A 10850-nucleotide genomic window follows, 5' to 3' on the forward strand; every position below is an offset into this window, starting at 1 on the left:
CAATGGACATCCTTAAGTACCTGAAAAGGACTAAGGATATGTTCTTGGATTATGGAAGGGAAGATGAGCTCACCTAAACAGGATACAGTGATGCCAGTTTCTAAACAGATAAAGATGATTTTTGCTTGTAATTTTGTCTCAATAAAGTTGCAATGAGCTGGAAGAGGTCAAAGCAAAGTATTGCAACAGATTCTACAACTGATGCTAAGTATATCACATTATTTAATGCAGTCGTGTGGGCGGTTTGGATCAAGAAGTTCATTGCTGAACTTGATATGGTTCCAAGCATTGATGATCCAATAAAGTTCTATTGCAATAACAATGGAGCCATTGTTGTGGCTAAGGAATCATGATCTCACCACTAATCCAAACACTTACTTAGTTGATTCAATCTGATCTGAGAAGTCGATCAAAAAGAGAATATGCAGATTTGCAGAATACCTACTAAGCCACTGTTGAAGTTTCTGTTGCAGCAGAAGCATGAGTGGCACTTGGGTCATTCGATGTTAAATACATGAATGATTGGCTATAGTGCAAGTGGGAGATTGTTGGAGTAGGTGCCCTAAAGCCAATCAACTATTAAGGAATTGACTCTTTGTAATAATGTTTATTAATCAATAAAAGGCATTATTTACTATATCATGTAAATCATAGTTGTATGTATTGATATATGTCTTTCGGATGGTAGAACCATGACGAGGGCATCAAGTGTTTCAAATCTTGATAGTGAGAACCCTATAATCACATATGGTGGCCATTCTAGAAATGTCCATAGCCCCAGTATTATTTTGACCATGAACACAGACAATACGGTGAGGTTATCATAGTGTTGAACGACCCTATTGAAAGATAATGATTGATCTCACTTGTCAAGGTTGGTTGCCGACAACATGGTGCAACACATGGATGCTTGTTATAGGCAATTTCACTAGACAGACTCACCAACCCTAGTGTATATGGAACAAATCCTCTAACGAATGGTGGTACATGTGATCCTTAGACTTGAGATATGTAATGTTTTCTCTCTCTAGCTAGTATACTTGTAAAATAACAGTAAAACTCACTAAATATATATAATAAAATATACATGTAGATGAGTATAAAATAATGGGCCCATAACTAATTTTCTTTCTATACAAATCTTTACATAATATAATAAAGTCACAAAACATCACTCGACAGTGTTGCCAAACCCCTCCGCTTCTTGACGTTCCAAGTGACCGCATCTCACTTACTACCTGCAAAAACATTGAAAACAACGGGGTGAGCACTAATTGCTCAGTAAGTAAACCCGCTATGTTACCCTTCTCCCTCCTTTGCTTAAATTCTGAATTTCTTTCCTTACATCACACTTCTCTATTCTTTTTCGTTCTTTCTCTGTTCTTTCTCTATTCTTGCTCTGTTCTTTCTCAATTTCTAAATTTCTCACTACTTATAATAGTAGGCATGGTATCATGCATAGGTATGATGCAAATGCACAAACGCATAGGATGTGCATTTTCTTTTTTGTTTTTCTATTTTTTCTTATTCTTATTCTTATTCTGTTTCTTTTCTCTGTATTCCTTTCTTTCTTTCTTTCTTTCTTTTCTTTTCTATTCTTTCTTTCTTTTCTTTTCTATTCTTTCTTTCTTTTCTTTTCTATTCTTTCTTTCTTTCTTTCTTTCTTTCTTTCTTGCCGATCGGACTCGGTTGAGGCATGGTTTTGGAACCCTGGCCGTGTGAGTGTATTCTCTAATTCTGGGTACAATCCTCATTCACATGCACTTCTAACGGAATGTACAATTCTTCTTTCTGATTCTGAGGCCGCTCACTAAAGGTGATGTGCATGCAGGGCTATGTCACTCACAGGTTCCCCATCGCAACAACCTTCTCTTCTTTTATCTTTTTACACTTCTTTAAATAAAATTTCAGATTTGAACTTCTTTAATATTTCTCATTTCTTTCTATTTGTTCTTTAATTCTATTTAATACTCTTTAATGCTCTTATGAGTATGTATGCATGTAGATGGGCTCATGCTTATTATTCTTTCTAAATTCACATGTTTGGATGCAATAATGCAATATGGAATGTGAACATGTCATTTTCTACCATCTACAAACTCATCTTAAGATAACAAATAATCATACTCATACATGGACTTCTCTTTGACATTTCGTCAAACAATTTATATGCACACATCAACTCTAATTTGGCTACACTTCTACCTCTCTTCTAAGCTCCAAAATTTGGAATAAAACAAACCAAGATTACGGTCAAACCTGTCCAGGATTCACGCTCCATAAATTCTACTCCAATTCTTCCATAATTCATCCAAACTCTCATCAAACATCAAGTACACAAACACTACTTCCCATGGATAAATTCTAACCATCATTCAACATCCATTCCATCAACAATTCTTCATATATAAGCACATACATGCATAAAAGAAATTCTCTACACAATATTACTCCAATCATAACTAGGGTTGGATTTACTTACCTTAGATGTGAGTAATCCAACACTTTAGTAGTCTTCCTTGATCCAACTCTCTTTCTCTTAAATCCTATGAACACAAATCATAAGAATTCAACACTTTAAATTAAATCTCACATCTTAGTGCAAAGATCTTACCTAAGGATGCTTGAGATTGAAATTCCACTAAAAATAAACCAAGATCTATGAATTTCCTTGAAAAAGGATTGAAGAAATTTGAGAGAGCTTAGGTGGAAGGTGGCATGAATGGAGGAGAAGAAATGGCTAGGGTTTCATTCTTCAACTCTTGATATAACAAAATATTATTTATAGTTTCCTAGTTTACCCTTGCACTTTCTATAAAATTTCATCTATGTCCCTTAGTCAATTACCAAAATGCCTTTATTTTTATTAACTTCATGTTATTCTACTTCTTTTCACTCCCCACTTTTTCAACTAATTATGAGTGAAAAGACCATTTTACCCCTAAAGAAATTTTAAGGCATTTTCTTCACACTTGTCCAAGATAACTTTAACAAAATTCAACTAAGGGCATTCGGGCATAAATAAAGCTACGTACCTCGATGTGGGCATTACAAGATCACTAGAGCGCCTTGTGCACCGATTGGTGTAGTTTGACACTAGCCCAACGTAGTTCTATTTAGAGCTATCAATACGGTAGTGATTGACTACATCGTGGAGTGTATCAAAACTATGGTGGATCGACAAAGGATTCATCACTCTCGAGTACAGGAGAAGTTATCTCACAGCACAATTCAGTAAATGGCAATGACACTAAAGTTGTGGCCACAGTGGGATTGAATTGTTGCCCAATCTAATTTATTATTCCGGTCATTGGTCCAATAACTGAATACAAAGATATCTAGGTAATTGAGGTTGACACTATTTCTATACTTCAGTCTTGATGAGATAACAGAGATGAAAGGATTTGATTGCACGGTAACCATATCGTTGATAGGTAGCTATTTCGTTGAATTTGAATCTATCGAGTGGCCATGATGCCTTGCTAGTGGCCAATCTTGGTCTGTGTGTAGTGAGATGATTGATTGGTGTCAATCGCAATACTACTCACTGTTGGTATGGTGAGGAGCCTACGGGTCACACACTTAGGAGACAGTATAAGGATGGTTAACTATGGAATGATATATTTGTCTTTTAGACGAAAGGGTATATTGGTAATTTTGTTGTGTAATTAAATTTACTAAGGTTGTTGCTTGTGTCCAATTTTATTATTAGAATAATTTAGTAAAATTACAAATTTAATTATTGAAGTTAATATTAATATTAATATTAATGTTTAACTAAATAAATAAATAGGGACCTACATGTGATTCCACTTAAGTTTGGGTTGTTGCTAAACATTGGGGGTGGAATGGATATTTTGCTTTTCTATATAAAGAAAATAGGTTTTGCATGTATTCTCATTTTCAGCCGTGGGTGAGTGAACTTTTGAGAGAAATATTTTCTCCTCTTCACTCTTTCTTCCAAACCTTGATTCCTTAAAGCTAAGGATTGATTCTAGCAAAATCAATCTTCGGTCTCTATCGTACTGTCTTCGTGTGGACGACATGAGTTCGATTCTAGTCTTGGACCTAATCTTGGCGAAATCAAAGTAATCAATGGGCAATAATTTTTGTTTTCCGCCACCTCTGCTCATCGATTTGCTTACAGATTGTTCGGGTCTCCATCCTTCGTCCATTCATACTATTACATAAACCAATTTAGGACATGCAAGCCCGAACAACAAATTAATAATAAAATTAATTATTATTACATACCTTTAAAAGAATATTACATCCCCAAATATAAAATATTTTGGGAAAAACAAATTTACACCCATGATCATCCCCTAATTAAAATTCATCCATCTTATAAGCAAATATTAATTCAATCAAGGGCATATAAATAAATATTTATGAAAGTTGTAATATTTATAAATCATGGATTCATGAAACGAATAAATAAAAATATGCCATCATTGCACCAAGGGTACATGCATGATTTTACTACCCTTAAACTTATAATATCATTATATTATCCATCACATGTGTTAGGAACCGATCTACCCAACGCAACGGAAAAACAAATATTAACGGACAAATCAATTCCTTTAAAAGCCAAGATCAGGGTACATATTATATAGCTAATGTGTTAAATCAAATTTTGTAGAAAATATAAACAATCCATTCAAGGATCAGAGATCTTACACACATTTGGAGGCTCATTCACTTTGTCTCTGATTTGGATTTTCTACTGATTCAAAGTAGAATCGAACGAACGGTGATCCACATGAAGACAATCCGAAGAACCAAATAGGGATTTGCTTGATCCTCTTTGGCTTCAAGAATCAACTTGAATCAAAGAAAAATCTTTGATTGAAGCACCCAAGGGAAAAACGTGAATGGAGAGTAAAGGGAGAGAGAGGGCTGCCTCTTTTTCAAATGAATGAACAAATGACTTAAATATATTCTCTCTCAATACACATGCACTTATATAGTGCATGTGTCAAAACCCTATTCCAAAGAGGAATAGGCATGGGCTCCAACCCTTGTATCCAAACACTCTCCTTTTAGTATTTTATTTTAATTAATTATTATAATAAAAATCAATTAATTATTTATAAAATAAATTAACATTTAATTAATAATAATAATTCATTTAAATACATGCGTACATATGTTTGAATATAATCTCACTAATTTGATTTAATATTAAATTAAATCTAGGCAACAACCTCAGCAAATCTAATTGCACTATGAGATTGCCAAAATACCTTTTTGTCCTAAAAGATGAAAATACCCCTTGCACAAAAATGACTCTTAAATTATCTTCTATGTGTGTGATCTGTAGGCTCCTCATCATACCGGCAGTGAGTAGTATTGCGATTAACACCAATTAATCGTATCACTACACACAGACCAAGATTGGCCCGTACGCTCCTCATCATACCGGCATCATGGCCACCTAATAGATTCGGATTCAGTGAAATAACTACCTGTCAATGATATGGTTACCGTGCAATCAAATCCTTTCATCATCTGTTATCTCATTGAGACTAAGGTACAAAAATAGTGTCAACCTTAGTTGCTATCGATATGTTTGTATTCAATTACTGGACTAATGACCAGAATAATAAATTGGATTAAGCAACAACTCAATCCCATTGTAATTACAAATTTAGTGTCATTGTCATTTATTGAATTGCGCAATGAGATAACTTCTCCCTTACCAGTGAGTGATGAATCTATCGATCCACCATAGTCTTGATACAGTCCTCGATATAACCAATCACTACCATATTGATAGCTTTGAATAAAACTACGTTGGGCTAGTGTCATATTACACCAATTGGTGTACAAGGCGCTTCGTTGATCTCAAGTCTAAAGATCACACGCACCACCATTCGTTATAGGATTTATTCCATAGACATTGGGTTACCATCTATATAAAATCCTCTGGTGGGTCATGAACTTGCCTACAGCAAGCACCTATGTATTGCACCAGGTTGTCAGCAAACAACCTTGACAAGTCAGATCAGTCACTGCCTTTCGATAGGGTCATTCAACACTATGATAGCCTTACTGTATTATCTGTGCCCTTGGTCAGAATAATACTGGGGCTACAGACATTTCTAGAATGACCACCATATGTGATCATAGGGTTCTCACTATCAAGATGTAAAACACTAGCTTGATACCCTTATCATGGTTCTACCATCCTAAGGACATATATAAATACATACAATATGATTTACACGACATAGTTTAAAATGTCTTTTATTGATCAATGAACATTATTAAAAAGAGTCAATTCCACAATAATTGATTGGCTCTAGGTCACCTACTCCAATTGCTTGAATATAAAATTCAATTCACAAAGAAATATATATTATCTTAAGGATTTCATGCAATAAATGCATTAAATATGTCCTGATTAAACCAAGGGTACATGCATAATTTCCATCACCCTATTATTTATATAAAATATTACATTACCCATCACATTCAAACACTCTCACATCACATTCAAGAGCTCAAACGTGCCATACATTCTACCTTCATTTAATCAACATAAACCACCATCAAAACTTAAACAAAATTCAAGTTCGTCATTTTTTCATTTACCCAAAGATGAATCAACTATCTTGCATTCACAATACAATCCAACCCAAATGCATTTATACTCCATTATATTACATATAACTTCTCAAACATGCATTCAAAGTACATGATGCATCCAAATAATGTTTGGCTGAATTCATCCTTTTCATAGTCATCAAATTTGGATCAAACATGTCACATTACACACACATGTTTCGTATGAATGAGATATATTCATATCTAACAAAAATGCATCAAGATGCAATAAATCAAACATGCATGTTACATATGACTTCAAAAACAAGAAATTTTGTATTCTAAATATCAAAATTTCATAGAAGCGTGTTACTAAGCATGAATATCACATATCCATCATCATTTGTATTAAAATACACAATAACTTCAACATGCATCTAAAGCGAAAACATATTCATGTCCAAACCAAGCCATTTTTCACCAAAAAGGCTACATGCATGAATGAATTTAAACATGCGCTGATACCATTGTTGGGATTCATGCATTTTGGACATGAAAATGGTGTAAAAATGATGAATAAGATGATGGATATAAGGTAGAACACAAACATAATATCAATAGCATGTTTTTAAAGAAAAAGAATAGAATATTACATACTCCTTTGCTATTTAATGTTTGAATCTTCTTTCTTGGAGTTATTCACAAGAGATTGAAGAATCTCAAAATGTGATCCTCACAAGCCAAGGAAGAGAGAGCCGAGAGAGTGAGAAAGAAAATGAGAGAGTGATTTTGTTTGCCATTATGAAAAATGGTATAACACTTTATTTATATACCATGGGCACAAAGTCCAATTTTAAATTGTTTTGGGAAGGCCTCAAACAATTTTAGAATAACTTGAGAATAAACATTTATATCAAGTCCTTGGTTTTATGGTTAATTCATAATTAGACCAATTTTTAATTCCATTAAACATTCTAACCCTTTAGAATAAAACCAATACACTTTTGCTGCCATTATTGAATACAATTCAATAATAATATTTAATAAATACTTATTACACTTGGTTAGTGCTAGCTATCCATGGATAATCATTTCTCACCAATACATTAATTCGGATGCAATTGTTTATGTCCAAACATCATTAATCCAATCAATGATATGTATTACTCTCTCTCCTTGAGCTTGGTTTTATGTGTGACCATTTTGGTTCACTGTGATCTAGCTATGTGCCCAATATCAAATTCTGATATGTTTTGTTATAACTCTTTATAATTGAAACTCCCACTGATTATGATAGATAGAAGCAATGTTCCATAACCCCTAAACCACAATGAAGTGTAAACTCAAATGTACCTATTCTGATCGTACGTACCGTGTAGTAAAATCCCTATGTCATCTAATCCCGATTAAAAATGGTTCATGGTATGTCAAAACTCTTAACTTAATCTTTAATCGAACTGTCAATCGATACAATGGAACTTGTCAACATGAGACTACTTTTCATCTGACATTTATTATACATTGGCCAGAGATTTCCCTTTTCCAATGTTTATTGACATTCGTCTGGGAACTCGAGATTGGACTATTTTGAGTTAACGAATCCCATCTTGACCATCACTTGTCCTTGCACATGAATAATATATGACCAAACTGGCTTATTACACAAGACATGACTAGTCTCATGTTTATACACCATATGAACTATATACATCCTATGTTGAATCCAACAGTGGTGTCTCAAGTCTAAGGATCAGTGGTACACTAGCACGATCCTACGATGCATCATTGACCACATTCTAAATGTCCATGTGATTCATCGTAATCGATCATATTCAAATCTATGCTAATGCCTTAGTGACTTACCTCTTATAATCAACCACACTAATACCATCACATGATATTCAATGGAGACATTCAACATGCCTACTATGCAATGTTATTGTCCAATTAACATTACTTGCATAGGGAATTCTTCGATGATTTGATCTTCTGAAGATCTGTGTCATCCAGACATTTCATATGCAATATTAAATATAATATAAATGAAACAATCAATCAACATGTGAAATAAGAACACTTTCTTTTTATTAATAATACATTTACAAGATATAATGTCCTGAAACCGACAACACGATTTGTTAGAGTAGATGCCCTAGAGCCAATCAATTATTGTAGAATTGACTCTTTGTAATAATGTTCATTAATCAATAATAAAAGGCATTTTATTCTATATCGCGTAAATCTTTATTATTGCAATATGTATTGATATATGTCCTTAGAATGGTAGAACCGTGACGAGGGTATCAAGTGTTTCAAATCTTGATAGTGAGAACCCTATGAGCACATATGGTGGCCATTCTAGAAACGTCCGTAGCCCCAGTATTATTCTGAAGTAAGGGCACAGATAATACGGTAAGGCTATCATAGTGTTGAACGACCCTGTCGAAAGGCAGTGACTGATCTCACTTGTCAAGGTTGTTTGGTGACAACCTGGTGCAACACATGGGTGCTTGTTGTAGGCGGATATACCGCAGCAAGTTCACTGGACTGACCCACCAGAGGATTCCATATGGATGGTAACCCCAGTGTCTATGGAACAAATCCTCTAACGAATGGTGGTGCATGTGATCCTTAGACTTGAGATCACCGGAGCGCCTTGTGCACCGATTGGTACAGTTTGACACTAGCCTAACGCAGTTCTATTCAGAGCTGTCAGTACGGTGGTGATTGGCTATATCAAGGAGTGTATCAAGACTATGGTGGATTGACAGAGGATTCATCACTCCCGGGTACGGGAGAAGTTATCTCACGGCGCAATTCAGTATATGGCAATGACACTAAAACTGTGGCCACAGTGGGATTGAGTTGTTGCTCTATCCAGATTATAATACGGGTCATTGGTCCAGAAACTGAATATATAATATCGAGAGTAACCGAAGGTTGACACTATTTCTATGCCTTCGTCTCGTCGAGATAACGTATGATGAAAGGATCGTATTGTACGGTAACCATATCGTTGACAGGTAGCTACTTTGCTGAATCCGAATCTATCGGGTGGCCATGATGCCTTGCTAGGGGCCAATCTTGGTCTGTGTATTAGTGAGACGATTAATTGGTGTTAATCGCGATACTATACACTACCGGTATGATGAGGAGCCTATGGGTCACACACATAGAAGATAATTTAAGAGCCAAGAAGAAAGAAGGGCGTTTTCGTCTTTTTAGGCGAAAGGGTATTTTGGTAATTTCACAGTGCAATTAAATTTGCTGAGGTCGTAGCCTATTATTTAATTTGTTAAAAAATTAAATAAGTGAAATTACGGTTAAATGTGTGTTCGCACATATTTAATTAAATCATCATTATTGTTAAATGTTAATTAAATATTAATTGATTTTAATTAAGATAATGATGAATTAAATTAAAATATCAAATTGGGAGTGTTTGGCAACATGGGGTGTTTGGGTTGGAGCCCAAGCCCATTCCATGTGGGAATAGGGCAACTTGGTTTGCCTATAAAAAGAATAGTGTGTGATTCATTCTTTAATTTTAAAAAAAAAAAAAAACACAGCAGCCCCTTATACACTCTCTCACGCCAATCTCACTGTTTGATTGAAAAATCAAATACTGATCTTCTTCTTGATTTCTTAAGGCCAAGGAGGATCTAGCAAATCCCTCCTTGGTTCTTGTTGATTGTCTTCGTGTGGACCTCTACGGTTCGATCCTACACTTGGATCGGTAGCAAACACATTCAGGGACAACGTTGGTGGAGCCTCCAAACGTGGGTATGAATCTAAACATTTGGATTTATTTTTCTGCAGATTCTTATTATGCATAAACTGTAAAATATGTGCCTTGATTTTGGGTTCTAAGGAACGATCCGTGGTTGTAAAATTTTTGTTTTCCGCTGCGCAACCGGGTCGTTTCCTAACACGATTGGTTTCTAGGACATACACTAACAATCTCTTAGTCAACGAAAGTATGTCCTTGAGCTTGTGTCAGACTTTGGCTTATTTGTATGCAAACCAAGTGTCATTCCTGTTGAACAAAACACTAAGCTCACAACCCAGCAATACGATCATGCAACATCATCTTCAGAAGTTGATCCTTTGTTGGAAGATTCATCTCACTATCAGAGGCTTGTGGGAAAACTAATTTATCTCACCATGACACATCCTGATATAAGTTATGATGTTCACATTTTATGTTAGTTCATGCATGGCAAAACAGTCTCATATGGCCGTAACAATTAAAGTTCTAAGACACTTGAAAGGATGTCCTGGCCTAGGACTTCTTTTAC

Source organism: Pistacia vera, unplaced genomic scaffold (assembly GCF_008641045.1).
Source record: "Pistacia vera cultivar Batoury unplaced genomic scaffold, PisVer_v2 Contig343, whole genome shotgun sequence".
Lineage (NCBI taxonomy): Eukaryota > Viridiplantae > Streptophyta > Magnoliopsida > Sapindales > Anacardiaceae > Pistacia > Pistacia vera.